Raw genomic sequence first — 15,157 nt, forward strand, 5'->3', positions numbered from 1 at the left:
TTTTGAGGTTTCGTTTTTTGCTCCCCTTCTTACCAGAGCCATAACTTTTTTATTTTTCCTTCAATATGGCTGTGTGAGGGCTTGTTTTTTTTTGTGGGACGAGTTGTACTTTTGATTAATACCATTGATTTTACCATATAGTGTACTGGAAAACAGGAAAAAAAAATCCAAGTGCGGTGAAATTGCAAAGAAATTCTATTCCACGATTGTTCTTTGTTTTTTTTTGTTTTTTTTACCATGTTTGCTAAATGCTAAACCTGACAGCCATTATGATTCTCCAGGTTATTACAAGTTCGTAAATACCAAAAACATGTATAGGTTCTTTTTTATTTAAACCAGGGGTCTCAAACACGCGGCCCGCGGGCCGCATGCGGCCCCTGAGGCTGCTTTATGCGGCCCGCAGGCACAGACCCCTTGACGATCCCGACCTGGTCCAGGAGGAGCCGCCGACAGCAGCGCTGAATTGCCACACAGAGACTGTCTCCCAGCAATGCATTTCCAATGCCAGCCGCTGGCCAATCAGAGGCCAGCAGCTGATATCTGCGTGTCGGCGCAGCGAGTATGACGTCATTGCCATATGCAGATGTCAGCTGCTGGCCTCTGATTGGCCGGCGGCTGACATTGAAAATGCTGTGCTGGGAGACAGTCTCTGTGCGGCAATGCAGCGCTGCTGTCGGCGGCTCCTGCAGGACCAGGTCGGGATCGTCAAGGGGTCGGACTCTGTGGTGCCTGCGGGCCACATCTGCAGGAAGGCCGCCGAGGGAACGGAGGACAGGTGAGAATCATCTTTTTTTTTTTCTATTTTATGTGTGTGAAGAACAGCACAGGGGGCACATAGCCACAAGAGGGGACCTGGATGGGGCACATAGCCTCAAGATGGGGACCTGGATGGGGCACAGAGCCACAAGATGGGGACCTGGATGGGGCACATAGCCACAAGAGGGGACCTGGATGGGGCACAGAGCCACAAGATGGGGACCTGGATGGGGCACAGAGCCACAAGATGGGGACCTGGATGGGGCACAGAGCCACAAGATGGGGACCTGGATGGGGCACAGAGCCACAAGATGGGGACCTGGATGGGGCACAGAGCCACAAGATGGGGACCTGGATGGGGCACAGAGCCACAAGATGGGGACCTGGATGGGGCACAGAGCCACAAGATGGGGACCTGGATGGGGCACAGAGCCACAAGATGGGGACCTGGATGGGGCACAGAGCCACAAGATGGGGACCTGGATGGGGCACAGAGCCTCAAGATGGGGACATGGATGGGGCACATAGCCACAAGATGGGGACCTGGATGGGGCACAGAGCCTCAAGATGGGGACCTGGATGGGGCACATAGCCACAAGATGGGGACCTGGATGGGGCACAGAGCCACAAGATGGGGACCTGGATGGGGCACAGAGCCACAAGATGGGGACCTGGATGGGGCACAGAGCCACAAGATGGGGACCTGGATGGGGCACATAGCCTCAAGATGGGGACCTGGATGGGGCACAGAGCCACAAGATGGGGACCTGGATGGGGCACATAGCCACAAGAGGGGACCTGGATGGGGCACAGAGCCACAAGATGGGGACCTGGATGGGGCACATAGCCACAAGATGGGGACCTGGATGGGGCACAGAGCCTCAAGATGGGGACCTGGATGGGGCACAGAGCCACAAGATGGGGACCTGGATGGGGCACATAGCCACAAGATGGGGACCTGGATGGGGCACAGAGCCTCAAGATGGGGACCTGGATGGGGCACAGAGCCACAAGATGGGGACCTGGATGGGGCACAGAGCCACAAGATGGGGACCTGGATGGGGCACAGAGCCACAAGATGGGGACCTGGATGGGGCACAGAGCCTCAAGATGGGGACCTGGATGGGGCACATAGCCACAAGATGGGGACCTGGATGGGGCACAGAGCCTCAAGATGGGGACCTGGATGGGGCACATAGCCACAAGATGGGGACCTGGATGGGGCACATAGCCACAAGATGGGGACCTGGATGGGGCACAGAGCCACAAGATGGGGACCTGGATGGGGCACAGAGCCACAAGATGGGGACCTGGATGGGGCACATAGCCTCAAGATGGGGACCTGGATGGGGCACAGAGCCACAAGATGGGGACCTGGATGGGGCACAGAGCCACAAGATGGGGACCTGGATGGGGCACAGAGCCACAAGATGGGGACCTGGATGGGGCACAGAGCCACAAGATGGGGACCTGGATGGGGCACAGAGCCTCAAGATGGGGACCTGGATGGGGCACAGAGCCACAAGATGGGGACCTGGATGGGGCACAGAGCCACAAGATGGGGACCTGGATGGGGCACAGAGCCACAAGACGGGGACCTGGATGGGGCACAGAGCCTCAAGATGGGGACCTGGATGGGGCACATAGCCACAAGATGGGGACCTGGATGGGGCACAGAGCCTCAAGATGGGGACCTGGATGGGGCACATAGCCACAAGATGGGGACCTGGATGGGGCACAGAGCCTCAAGATGGGGACCTGGATGGGGCACATAGCCACAAGATGGGGACCTGGATGGGGCACAGAGCCACAAGATGGGGACCTGGATGGGGCACATAGCCTCAAGATGGGGACCTGGATGGGGCACAGAGCCACAAGATGGGGACCTGGATGGGGCACATAGCCACAAGAGGGGACCTGGATGGGGCACATAGCCACAAGATGGGGACCTGGATGGGGCACAGAGCCACAAGATGGGGACCTGGATGGGGCACAGAGCCACAAGATGGGGACCTGGATGGGGCACAGAGCCTCAAGATGGGGACCTGGATGGGGCACATAGTCACAAGATGGGGACCTGGATGGGGCACAGATCCTCAAGATGGGGACCTGGATGGGGCACATAGCCACAAGATGGGGACCTGGATGGGGCACAGAGCCACAAGATGGGGACCTGGATGGGGCACAGAGCCTCAAGATGGGGACCTGGATGGGGCACAGAGCCACAAGATGGGGACCTGGATGGGGCACAGAGCCACAAGATGGGGACCTGGATGGGGCACATAGCCACAAGAGGGGACCTGGATGGGGCACATAGCCACAAGATGGGGACCTGGATGGGGCACAGAGCCACAAGATGGGGACCTGGATGGGGCACATAGCCTCAAGATGGGGACCTGGATGGGGCACATAGCCACAAGATGGGGACCTGGAAGGGGCACATTAGTACAAGATGGGCGCCAGGATGGGGCACGTTGCCACAGGATGGGGACCTGGATGAGGCACAGAGCCACAAGATGGGGACCTGGATGGGGCACAGAGCCACAAGATGGGGACCTGGATGGGGCACAGAGCCACAAGATGGGGACCTGGATGGGGCACAGAGCCACAAGATGGGGACCTGGATGGGGCACATTAGTACAAGATGGGCGCCAGGATGGGGCATGTTTCCACAGGATGGGGACCTGGATGGGGCACATAGCCACAAGATGGGGACCTGGATGGGGCACATAGCCACAAGATGGGGACCTGGATGGGGCACAGAGCCACAAGATGGGGACCTGGATGGGGCACAAAGCCACAAGATGGGGACCTGGATGGGGCACATAGCCACAAGATGGGGACCTGGATGGGGCACATAGCCACAAGATGGGGACCTGGATGGGGCACATTAGTACAAGATGGGCGCCAGGATGGGGCACGTTGCCACAGGATGGGGACCTGGATGGGGCACATTAGTACAAGATGGGCGCCAGGATGGGGCACGTTGCCACAGGATGGGGACCTGGATGGGGCACATAGCCACAAGATGGGGACCTGGATGGGGCACAGAGCCACAAGATGGTGACCTGGATGGGGCACAGAGCCACAAGATGGGGACCTGGATGGGGCACAGAGCCACAAGATGGGGACCTGGATGGGGCACAGAGCCACAAGATGGGGCACAGAGCCACAAGATGGGGACCAGAGCCACAAGATGGGGACCTGGATGGGGAACATTGCCACAGGATGGGGACCTGGATGGGGCACATAGCCCCAAGATGGGGACCTGGATGGGGCACATTAGTACAAGATGGGCGCCAGGATGGGGCACGTTGCCACAGGATGGGGACCTGGATGGGGCACATTAGTACAAGATGTGCGCCAGGATGGGGCACGTTGCCACAGGATGGGGACCTGGATGGGGCACATAGCCACAAGATGGGGACCTGGATGGGGCACAGAGCCACAAGATGGGGACCTGGATGGGGCACAGAGCCACAAGATGGGGACCTGGATGGGGCACAGAGCCACAAGATGGGGACATGGATGGGGCACAGAGCCACAAGATGGGGACCTGGATGGGGCACAGAGCCACAAGATGGGGACCTGGATGGGGCACAGAGCCACAAGATGGGGCACAGAGCCACAAGATGGGGACCAGAGCCACAAGATGGGGACCAGAGCCACAAGATGGGGACCTGGATGGGGAACATTGCCACAGGATGGGGACCTGGATGGGGCACATAGCCCCAAGATGGGGACCTGGATGAGGCACATTAGTACAAGATGGGCGCCAGGATGGGGAACGTTGCCACGTTGCCACAGGATGGGGACCTGGATGGGGCACATAGCCACAGGATGGGGACCTGGATGGGGCACATTAGTACAAGATGGGGACTTGGATGGGGAACATTACTACAAGATGTTTTCCATTATTACTATATGATGCTAATTGTAAGACAATATTACTGTATGTGGCCAATTGGGGGAAATAAAATTGTAAAAAAAATAAAAAATAAAATAAAGCATGAAAAAATATTGGGCACTAAAAATGCTGTTTTATATGTAAACTAAAGTAAACACAAAAAAGTGCACGTTTATTATCACCACATCCATAACGACCCAAGCCATAAAAAAATAAACACGGCAAAAATGTTCAAAAGGTGTATACAAAAAAAATGGTATCACTAAAAATGTCACATTGAACAAAGAATGCGGCCCCCCAAATTCAAATTTTTTCCATGTGCGGCCCATATACCCAGCCGAGTTTGAGACCCCTGATTTAAACGGTGTAAAAAAAAATCCAAAGTTTGTTGAAAAAAAAAAAAAAAAAAAAAAAAAAATGGTGCCATTTTCCAAGACCCGTTGCATCTCCATTTTTCGGCTCTAGGACTGGGTGAGGATTTTTTTTTTTGTGCGCCGAGCTGCTGTTTTTAGAGATTTTGGTGTAGATACGATGTTTTGATCGCCAGTAATTGCATTTTCATTTTTTTAATTTTTAATAAAAAAAAAACATTATTCTAGTGTTTCGATTTTTATTCTCGTTATGCCGTTTACCGATTGGATTAATTTAGGTTATATTTTGATAGATCGGGCAATTCTGAACGTAGTGATATCAAATATGTGTATTTTGGATTTTTTTTTATTGTTTAAATCTTGAATGGGGCAAAAGGGGGGTGATTTGAACTTTTATATTTAAAAAAAAAAAATAAAAAAATTCTACTTTTTGCTAGCTTCAATAGTCTCCTTAGAAGAACTGAAGCTGCAATCATCCGATCGCTTGTAGGAGGAAACCGGAGAACCCGGAGGAAACCCATGCAAACATGGGGAGAACATACAAACTCCTTGCAGATATTGCCCTTGGTGGGATTTGAATGGAGGACCCCTGCGCTGCAAAGCAAAACCACTGAGCCACCGAGCTGTCCAATATCCTATACACATAGCATAAACATCTGGCAAAAGTATTACAAAATCATGTTCTTCTTCCTTATTTTTTTTTATTGACCTCTCAATTTGATATACGTTGAGCCAAGAGAAACAGTAAGGAAGGACACGTACTTACATAGACACCTTTCACTATCAAATGACATATGCAAAAAAAATAAATCCACTGTGGTCCTGCTTCTGCAAGAAGTATCTGAATTACCAGGAGGCTTTTTCTCCTTTTTTATATATTGTAACACTTGAATAGTAGGATCCGCACATTAAATGCATTAATTCTGACAGAGAAGAATGCTTTAGCATGGAAGCGTTTAGAAGGGTCATGACAGGAGGAAGCACTTTATAATGTAGATTGTCTTTTGCAACAGATTACACATCTGCAGGATTTAGGATGAGCTGGAGATAGAAACTGCTTAGTTTCGTACGGAATAATGTCATAACGGCACATCCTAATAGACAGGACACGACCATTAAAAAATAGGTTTAGCTGAGGGGGTGCGAAGTAGTGTTAGACAAGGTTTAAATTGTAATTCTGAGTTAGTTTTACAAAGGAGCATTGAAACAAACTTATAATTATATAGTACCTAATACAGTGCCTAACGGGGTGGTGAATGACACAGTGGTTCAATGTGGGGGGAGTGCTGGTTATCTATTAAAAGACCAGCTGAACAATAACAATATTGGGCAATAGTGATGAGCGAGCATGCTCCTTACTCGAGATTTACAAGCATGCTCAGGTGTTTTCCGGGTATCTTCAGCGTCCTCGGGTGTTATGTTTGAATCACTCCCGTGTGCATGATTTGCAACTGTTTGACAGCTTTAATACATGTGAGGAATGCTTCTTTCTTAGGCATTCCTCACATGTATTAAAGCTGTCAAACAGTCGCAAATCATGAGCACGGAGTGACTCAAACATAACACCCGAGCATGCTCGTTGAAATAGTTAACAGAACATACTCGCTCATCACTAATGGGCAATGCTTCCTAGGAGAAAAGTATGTAATAAATTAGTTGGCTCATAGAAAAAAAAACAAAATATCTCGTAAGTATCAAGCCAGACATGTCACTTGAAGCAAGGGTCACCAAGCTAAGACTTGCCTACTTTGAACACATCATACGAAGAGAGCAATCACTGGAGAAGGACATCATGGTCAGAAGAATAGACGGAACAAGGCGAAGAGGAAGACCAGCAACCTGATGGCTTGATACTATCATGATAATGGTGAAGACCCTGATGGACCTATCTAGGCTTACACAAGATCGATCTTCCTACAGAGCGTTCATCCATCAAGTCACCATGGCTCAAGATCAACCTGTAGGCAGATAATAATAATAATAATAATAAAGCATAGGAGAGGGAGCTACCCAAAAAGTCAATGTCAAACCTGTGGATAAGCCTTCCAGAATGGAACAGTCAAATGTTAATATTATAGGAGCTATTATTAAAGAGGTTGTCCACTACTTTAACATTGATGACCTGTACTAAGGATAGATCAATGTCTGATCGGTGGGGGTGCGACACCCAGTACCCTTGCTGATCAGCTGCTCTAGGTGTCGGCAGCTCCCGGAAGTGCTCAGTTACAGAGCAACTCTGTCTACTGATAGTGGCCATGGCCTGGTACTGCACATCCGCCCCCTATTGATTTGAATGTAGTAACCATTCCCTACACAGAGAGTGTGGCATCACTCCATGACATCGATTAGCAGCCTGCTGTAAAGAATGTCTGTGCAGAGCAAAATGTCACTCATGCTGCAGAGGGAATGATTACAGCCAAGCTTACTGTGCAGTGAGTGAGGACTGTCACAGCTCTATGAACTATCCCAAAGACTGGAAGCAAGCAGCTGCAGGGAGAACATAACGCCATTTTCTCCCTGTAGCTGTGACGCGCCCCTGGGCCTGTGTCGCGCTGCGTTGCGCACGCGGGAGCTTACCCGGAGCCGGATCTCTTGAGGGTTGTAGTCTCGTGGCGGTGACCCGGTCCGTGCCCAGGGAGTCAAACTGAGCGGCGATGTAACAGCGGTAGATGCAGGACGACTACGCCACCCGTTGAATGCAGCTATGGAGCTGCCGCTGCAGGACAGTCCGCTGAGGCCGGTGGATGGATGGTGCAGCGTAGATGGTATAACCCCCAACGGGAGGGGTATGGCCTCAGGGCAGCAGATGTGGATGATGGGGGTAGCAGGAACCACTCAGAGACGGTGCGGTGTAATTCAGGGTCTTTACTGGTAACAACGATAGACCCTCCCGGAGTACTTGCTAGTGAACGGGGCCTGGTCAGTCCTTGAGCAGATGGGATCTCCCCTGGCCAGGCGGAGTTGTAGGCCTCCCAAACTGACTGTACTCTTCTGGCTACCTTGCTAGAAGCGGATATAAGTAGCCCACGTCCCTGAGTGTACCGTGTGGTGCTCACCCGTATGGCCGGTGACTCGGGGCCTTCTAATGGCTTCCGCTCCACGATGGCGGTGCTGGTCCCAGGCGTGTGACCGTGCCTTCGGGTTTCTGGGCCTGAGGACCTGAAATCCCCTGCCGGTCGGCTTCTGCTGCTGGGTAAGAGTTAGTCCCCACAGCCTCGGACGCCGGGTCCGGTAAGAAAGCTTCTCAGTCAGGGCGAGCTCTGCAGCTGCCAGCCCCTGACTCGTAGTAATATTGCTCCCAATGAGCTTCTGCTGTTTCTTCCTATGCTGCTTCTCTGTCTCTACTCTCCTTGACTGACTAACCCTGCCTCAGCCCAGGGTTTATACAGGGGAAGTTCTTCCCCTCCCAAGACTGGGCAGGAGGTGTGGCATGCACAGGATCCCTGACCAAAGGACCTCCCACCTGCTCTCAGACATAACATTACATTACTGTGGAAAACCAGACCCCTGGGGTGCCACATTCCCCCCTAGTGAAATTTAGTACTCCGGGACTAAACATATTTTAGAAAAACATAACAAGATATAACAACAATAACAGTACAATAAGAAGAAACACATAAAGGTGGTCACGGCATGTCCGTAACCGGGTGCAGTCTTTGAAGAAAAGCAAGGTGTCCGTTTCACCAAAACAGGGAGACGTAACCAGGTAGGGGTCTGTCCTACCCCGAGTCCTTAACAGTCTCTAGTCCATCCTGGGTTACGCTCCAACTATGTACAAGGATTCCCAGTAAATCCACCAAGGATTCCTAAAAATAACTGGAAACACAAAATTATACACAAGCACCAATACACAGATAAACATAAATAAAACAATTTATACACTTCAAATCCTCCAGCGTGCGGGTAACTGGCCTCTAGTGGCCCTAGTGGACCTACGGAGCTGACTGTCTGGCCCTGAACTACAGGGTGTAGGAGCTGTCAAGGGTAAACTGGGCAGCTGTCTACCGGCTCTTTGTCTCACTAGGGGTACGGCAGGCTCACTATAAGCAGAGGGTTGATCCTCCTGTTCTGCTTGTGTGGAGTCTTCTGCCTCCTGGACCGGCTGTTCTTCCAGCTCTACCTGTTGCTCCGTAGGTGCTTGGGATGCTGGTTGGAGGAAGGTGAGTACGGGTACCACAACTGCACCATTGACTTGAGTCCAAGACCGAGGGAAGTCTCCGAGCACAGTACTAACCATATCTTCCCTTTCCTCTACGGGTCGAGGGTCTTCTTGTTCCTCTTCAGGGTTCCTCAGTTGTTCGGGACACTTCTTCAGGTGGTCCCGGGATACAATGGCTGTGGTTTCCCCTCCGTCTTTACTGATGGTACAAACCTTCGGGTTCTCGTGGCTTGAGGGCAGTACGGTGTACGGGTCCTTCTCCCACTGGTCATCCAACTTGTGGAGCCGTCTCTTCCTCTTCAAGACCTGCTCTCCGGGTACCAGGGGAACAGCGGGAGCATACTGGTTGTAAGTTTTCTCTCGTCTTTCCCTAGCCTGACAGAGACTTCGCTCCACGCTCTCCTGTACTCTCCGGTACTGCTGCTGCCTCTCTGTGTCCCAGTCTGTTTCTGGTGAAGTGTCCTCGGGTGTCAGGACTCCCATTTCCAGGTCAACAGGTAACTTACCAGGTCTTGCCCTCATTAGGTAAGCCGGGGTACAGTTGGTGGAACCTACCGGGATGTGGTTGTATAGGTCCACCAGATCGGGCAACTTCTCAGGCCACAGACTGCGTTCTTCCAGGGGCAACGTTTTTAGAAGATCCATTACCACCTGGTTCATTTTCTCACAAAGTCCATTAGTTTGCGGATGGTAGGGTGTCGTCCTTATCTTCCGGCAGCCATACAGATTGCAGAATTCCTGGAAGACCTCCGCTTCAAAGGCAGGTCCCTGGTCCGTCAGCACTTGGTCCGGGTACCCGTGTGGACGGCAAAAGTGCTGCTGGAAGGCTCTAGCTGCTGTTTGAGCCGTTAAGTCCTTGACGGGGACGACAACCAGAAACCGGGAGTAATGATCCACGATGGTTAACGCGTAGACGTAGCCACTTCTGCTTGGGGTCAGTTTTACATGATCCAAGGCTACCAGTTCCAACGGTTGCCGGGTGACGATGGACTGCAGGGGAGTCTTCTGGCTGGCACGGTCCTTCCTTCTCAGGTTGCACGGGCCACAGTCTCTGCACCACTTCTCGATGGTTCCCCTCATGCCTACCCAGTGGAACCGCTCGCGCAGCAGGAACTCCAGCTTCTTCCACCCGAAGTGTCCAGCTCCGTCGTGGTATGCCTCCATCACCATGGCTGCGTCTCTTCGTGGCACCACTACTTGCCAGAGTAATTCATGCGTCCGGGAGTTAACCATTCTGCGGCACAACTTCCCTTTGTAAAGGAACAGTCGACTCTTCTCTGCCCATAGTTGTTTGGCTTCCTCCGGAGCGTCTGGTTCAAGGCGAGCCTCCGGCCGAGTCAGCATCTCCTTCACCAGTCGGACGGCAGGGTCGCTGTCTTGCGTTTCCGCCCATTTGTAGTGGGGTAAGGGGTTCAACGTAGCAGCCTGCTTACTCCTTACCCGGTGGGAATACTGGATAGTCCCATGACGGTGGAATGCAGGGAGTTCAACTTCTTCCAGTCCCTCCGGATCTTCTCCTCCGTCCGGCAGGTTGGGCATCATGGACAGGGCGTCCGCGTTGGTATTGGAGCGTCCTGCCCGGTATTTGATTGTGAACTCGTAGTTGGACAGACGGGCCATCCACCTCTGCTCCAGGGCACCGAGTCTTGCCGTGTCCAGGTGTGTCAACGGGTTGTTATCCGTGTACACGGTGAACCGAGAAGAAGCGAGGTAATGCTTAAAGCGCTCGGTGACTGCCCATACTACGGCCAGGAACTCTAACTTAAATGAGCTGTAATTCTCGGGGTTCCTTTCGGTGGGTCGCAGTTTTCGGCTGGCGTAGGCGATTACTCGTTCCTTCCCCTGCTGGATCTGGGACAGTACGGCTCCTAGCCCAATGTTACTGGCGTCGGTGTAGAGGATAAAGGGCTGGCTATAATCCGGGTACGCCAGGATTTCGTCCCCCGTGAGGGCCATCTTCAGCTGGCGGAAGGACTCTTCTTCCAGCTCCTCCCATTTGAAGGGCGGCTTCTGGTTCTTGGCCTTCCGGGACTGGCCTATCAGGAGGTCCTGCATGGGTGCTGCCTTTTTGGTGAAACCGGGAATAAACCTTCGGTAGTAGCCTACCAACCCGAGGAACTGCCGCACTTCTTTTACGCTGGAGGGGCTTGGCCATTCCTTAATTGCGGTGATCTTATCAGGGTCGGGAGCCACTCCGTCAGTGCTCACCACGTGTCCCAGGTACTGCACCTTTGGTTTCAGGAGGTGACACTTGGAGGGTTTCACCTTTAGGCCGTAACTTGCCAGAGCTTCGAACACTTCCGCCAGGTGTTTCAGGTGGTCCTCATACGTCTTGGAATATACGATGACATCGTCCAGGTACAACAGGACCGTCTCGAAGTTTCTGTGGCCCAGACAACACTCCATTAGTCGTTGGAAGGTTCCCGGTGCGTTGCAGAGTCCGAACGGCATGCAGGTGAACTCGCTAAGTCCCATCGGGGTGGTGAAGGCGGTCTTCTCCCGGTCCGCCTCTGCTACAGGAACCTGCCAGTACCCGCTAGTGAGATCCAAGGTAGAGAAGAAGTTAGCAGATCTTAAAGCAGCCAATGACTCCTCTATTCTTGGTAAGGGGTACGCATCCTTGTGTGTGATACGATTGATTTTCCGGTAATCTACACACATCCTCATGGTGTTGTCTTTCTTTCGGACTAAGACTAGTGGAGCTGCCCAGGGGCTACAGCTATCCCTGATCACCCCAGCCTCCTTCATGTCTCTAAGCATCCCCTTGGCGTGTTGGTAGTGGGCAGGGGGTACGGGTCGATACCTCTCTTTTATAGGAGGATGGTCTCCCGTGGGGATGTGGTGTTCTACCCCCTTGACTCGCCCGAAGTCTAACGGGTGTTTACTGAACACTCTCTCGTACTCCTGAACCACCCGATAGACTCCTTGTTTCTGGTGTGCGGGAGTGGAGTCAGTACCCAGATGTAGTTGCTGACACCAGTCCTCCATGTTTTTCTTAGAGCCGTTACCTTCCTCCGGGTGAGATGGAGGCAAGGGTTCCACAGATTGTATAGAATTTTGGTTAATGGTATATAATTTGGCTAGCGTGGCATACCGGGGCAGGTACACTTCCCTCTCCCCGATATTTATTATGCGAACGGGCACCCTCCCATGGCGTACATCAACTACCCCCCGTGCTGTCAAAATGGTGGGCCTACTGTCCGAGTAAACTGGTTCTACCATTGCCTGGTAATCTCTACCTCTCAGACCAATAGCTGCCCGGCACCAAATCATCATTTCACTTTTTGGGGGCATGGCAATAGGAAAAGGGTCACACATTCTTACGCTACCAATCTCACCGCCGGAGAGTTCCACCTGTTGCCGTCGCATCAGTGCCCGGATCTCTTTCTGGAGCACCCGCTGCTCGCCGGAGCTGGCGTTCTTGGCAACCTGCTGTAAAAGGAAAATCACCTCTGCAAGACAATTTTCAATTACATTAGTTCCTAGAGTTATTTTTGGGTGACTCTCATGTTTGTCAATATCTACAATGATCAGTCCCTGTGCTGCCAGTTCGACTCTACCGATTTTGATGGTCACCTCTTTAAATCCGATCTGTGGCACGGGCTGGCCATTGCTGGCGATGATACTCAAGTCGTCGTCAGGGTAGCGGGTAATATCCGAGTCATTCCAGTACTGCTTAAAGAGCACGTACGGGATGGTGGTGACCTGTGACCCGGTGTCCAGTAGGGCACTCATGGGAATGCCATCCAGTACCACAGGCAAGACTGGACGTCCTCCCACATATCTGTCGCGCCAGTTCGATGGGCCTGGTGATCTTTTTCCTGGGGGTTGGCCCTCTACCCCAGGTTGTGCCCGTTTAAAGAACAGTACCTTGCCATATGTCCAGGTTGATTGCAGCGGCGGCAGATGGGTCGTCCGTCCTCGCTGTATCGGTCACTGGGTCTTCCTCTGGCCGGTGGGGTCCTCCTTGGTCGACGCCACGGGATGTCCTCCGGTCCGGATGCCAGCTGGATCTTCCCTGGGGTGGAAGCCTGTAAAGACTGCACAGTTCGGGTTAGCGCAGCAACGCTCTTAGCTAGCTCTTGGACCTGATGGTGTAGGTCTGGAGCCGGGTCATTGTCCAAAGCCTGCGCATCAGCTCCCACAGGCCCTGCCGACAAGGGCGCCGCCTCCTGGTGGTAAGTGATAGCAGGGCGCTTGTGGGTCACAACGCCACCCGGTGCCGGTTCTCGGAGCACCCGGATGGCTCTGTCCTTGAACTGTGCAAAGCCCAGATGGGGATCCTGTAAGGCCATTGCCCGCAACTGGGTTCGGTGGGTATTACAATACAGTCCCTCTATAAACTGTTCGGTCAACAGCCTGTCCTCGTTTCCCACTCCATCAGGGTCGGTCTGCTTAATGGCCCTCAGGGCCTCTTGTAGGTTTAGTGCATAGTCCCTTATACTCTCATGCGCTCGCTGCTTGCACCCGTAGAATCTAAGCTTAATCTCGGCTGAGGTGCGGGTATCAAAGGTGTCCTTCAGCCGGGTTAGTATCCCTGCGACAGTCTTCCTCCCAGGTGGCCAGGATTTTACTTCCCTTTTGGCTGCCCCAGTTAGTTGGGCCACCAGGATGCTCACTTTTTGCTCTTCTGTGAGGGGGTACACCTGGAAGAGGCTATCCAGCTTTTCTCTAAAGTCATGCAGGGTATGTGACTCCCCTGAGTACTGGGGTAGCCAAGCTGCTCCCGGGATATAGGGCATGGTGAAGGGCATAACTGCAGCAGCGGTAGCGCTGGCGGGGGTTGAGGCAGTGAAGCTCTCCTCCGTATCCGACATCTTCCTCCCCCCTAGTGGACCGTGGCCTACCTTGCGATGATCCTGTTCCGTAGGCCGCGGCTCCGCAGTGGATCGTCAGGGTTGAGGACCTTCCGTCGCGCTCCTGTGACGTCGGCGTCTGCTGGGCTCCTTCCAGGACCTTACGCAACGTCCGGACGTGGGGCGGGGCTTCAGTTCTCGCGCGCTTTCGGAGTCCACGCCCCTCTTCTTCCCGCGCGGCGTCCTCAAGATGGCGTCCAATGGCGGGAAAACTCCACGGATGGCGTGAAGAAGGCAGAAGATGGCGCCGGATGGCGGGAAACTTCACCGATGGCGGGAAGAAGGCTGAAGATGGCGCCGGATGGCGGGAATCTTCACCACAGGTAAGTTTGAAAAGTCTCTTTTTCAGGCACGCAGTACCCGGTGGTTGCGGGCACGAAATCCTGCCGACTACGCCAAAGTTGACGCGCCCCTGGGCCTGTGTCGCGCTGCGTTGCGCACGCGGGAGCTTACCCGGAGCCGGATCTCTTGAGGGTTGTAGTCTCGTGGCGGTGACCCGGTCCGTGCCCAGGGAGTCAAACTGAGCGGCGATGTAACAGCGGTAGATGCAGGACGACTACGCCACCCGTTGAATGCAGCTATGGAGCTGCCGCTGCAGGACAGTCCGCTGAGGCCGGTGGATGGATGGTGCAGCGTAGATGGTATAACCCCCAACGGGAGGGGTATGGCCTCAGGGCAGCAGATGTGGATGATGGGGGTAGCAGGAACCACTCAGAGACGGTGCGGTGTAATTCAGGGTCTTTACTGGTAACAACGATAGACCCTCCCGGAGTACTTGCTAGTGAACGGGGCCTGGTCAGTCCTTGAGCAGATGGGATCTCCCCTGGCCAGGCGGAGTTGTAGGCCTCCCAAACTGACTGTACTCTTCTGGCTACCTTGCTAGAAGCGGATATAAGTAGCCCACGTCCCTGAGTGTACCGTGTGGTGCTCACCCGTATGGCCGGTGACTCGGGGCCTTCTAATGGCTTCCGCTCCACGATGGCGGTGCTGGTCCCAGGCGTGTGACCGTGCCTTCGGGTTTCTGGGCCTGAGGACCTGAAATCCCCTGCCGGTCGGCTTCTGCTGCTGGGTAAGAGTTAGTCCCCACAGCCTCGGACGCCGGGTCCGG

The 15,157-nt window shown here is 53.4% G+C and overlaps 1 protein-coding gene across 5 annotated transcripts in view; it reads right to left on the reverse strand.

The window, feature by feature from the left end:
- The window catches only part of TRPS1 (transcriptional repressor GATA binding 1), a 328,975-nt gene that overhangs the window by 217,145 nt on the left and 96,673 nt on the right, over positions 1-15,157 (reverse strand). The gene's annotated exons all lie outside the window — the stretch shown is intronic.

Source organism: Phyllobates terribilis, unplaced genomic scaffold (assembly GCF_046119375.1).
Source record: "Phyllobates terribilis strain yellow unplaced genomic scaffold, ASM4611937v1 Scaffold_4__5_contigs__length_816908805, whole genome shotgun sequence".
NCBI classification, from domain to species: Eukaryota; Metazoa; Chordata; class Amphibia; order Anura; family Dendrobatidae; genus Phyllobates; species Phyllobates terribilis.